Below are 1,493 nucleotides of genomic sequence, written 5' to 3' on the forward strand. Positions count from 1 at the left end.
CTAAAATGTATTTATTTATAAGCGGGCTGGTTAAAATGGCTAAAATGGACCATGCATAACGTGACATGCCCCAAACTGTGACCAGCGGGCCAAACGCTTTAGCCTTACTTTAGAAATTTAGCATAGCTAGCTAGTTTTAAAGACACAAACCATTTGGTGTAATTATTACAAGCCTACCAAGAGACTGTGGTGATAGCATGTAACGTTAGCCATAACCAGAGAGCTAACGCTAGCTAATACTGACACTGACGTTTTAGCCTATAGCACGCTAATTAACGTTAGCTATAAAATGCTAGCGTTACCGTTACACAAAAGCACATGAAGCATTTTACCCACAAAACAAAGAAATGTTTACCAAGCACTTAAACTAGCTTCTAGGTAAATATGTCATGTAAGAACATCTTTTCACTTGTCTCATGTTGCGCTCCCGGTTGCCTCAGGTTGCCGCCGTGGCACCTGTGCTGAAATTACCCGGTTAGCTAGCTAGCTAACGTTACGTTAGCCAGCCGTCACACAACAGCAAGCCTAGTTTTTTGTTCATTCATTGGCAAACCCAGAAGGTCGTCTAACAAAACGTACCGCAGCTTTGAAGGTGTTTCCCAATCAGGGTAAATATTCCGTCTGCTGCACTTGTGACCGTTTTTCTTTTTTCTGTCTTCTCCCCGTTTTCCAGGTTGCGTCTCTTATTCCAAACAAAGATGGTTACCGGAAGTGAAATGTAATCTTACTGATTTGTACAACGTGAAGTTCAAACGTTATTAATAGTTATGCTATTTTTCATTATTTACAGTACCAGCAGGGATGTTGGAATAATTTTCAAGGAGGGGGTGCCGTAAAAGTCTAAATTTGGTGGCCTCTGGCACATTCAAATGACACTAATCCATCATATGCACCAATCTTAATCATTGCATATTTTAATGAGTTATACCTTATAGTCAATGTAGTGAATTATTGTAAAGAAGATTTAGCCTTTGTGTGTTTTAGCCCACAGAGTATGTAAATAGCTATGGTGTTTTCTGACATTTCACAAAGTAGCTTGTCTAATGAGGATGTTCCCTGTCTGTGCAATCAATGCAATTCTTAAAGTTTTTTGTCATCAATTATTTTGCTAATCAAAACACTGAAGACAATTCTCTGCTCTTTGCTTGGCAAGACTCAACATTTCGGGACTGATACAGACAGGCTGGTTGGAAAAGGGAATTGTTCCACTGGGGGATCTGTATCTTAGTGGCATATTGAAATCCTTTGAGGAAGTGGTACAGCAATTTTTAATCCCTTGGTCTAAATATCTTTAAATATTTGTAAAATCGCCATCTGTTAGTGGGGATTTTTTGGATCCAGTTTGTCAGCCCCGAAGGCACCAGAATGTTAAGATAAGGTGTTGTTGAATTATGGAAAAGGTCATGAGGCTACTGGGTATTATTCTATGCTCATGCAAAACCTGGGGGATCTAGCCTGGGCAGCCCGAAAAAAGACATGGGAAAGGGATCTGA

General features: G+C 39.9%; 1 protein-coding gene across 3 annotated transcripts in view; it reads right to left on the reverse strand.

Annotated features, from left to right (window-relative positions):
• The window catches only part of gpat2 (glycerol-3-phosphate acyltransferase 2, mitochondrial), a 130,921-nt gene extending 130,178 nt beyond the window's left edge, over positions 1 to 743 (reverse strand). For 2 of the 3 annotated variants that reach the window (XM_032515971.1, XM_032515968.1), the window contains exon 1: positions 580 to 743. The gene's annotated coding sequence lies outside the window, so the exon portion shown is untranslated. The remainder of the gene's footprint in view (positions 1 to 579) is intronic. The other variant, XM_032515970.1, reaches the window with a different exon arrangement.
• Positions 744 to 1,493: the final 750 nt, after the last annotated feature.

The sequence above is a fragment of the Etheostoma spectabile genome, chromosome 5, assembly GCF_008692095.1.
Source record: "Etheostoma spectabile isolate EspeVRDwgs_2016 chromosome 5, UIUC_Espe_1.0, whole genome shotgun sequence".
Classification (NCBI taxonomy): Eukaryota; Metazoa; Chordata; class Actinopteri; order Perciformes; family Percidae; genus Etheostoma; species Etheostoma spectabile.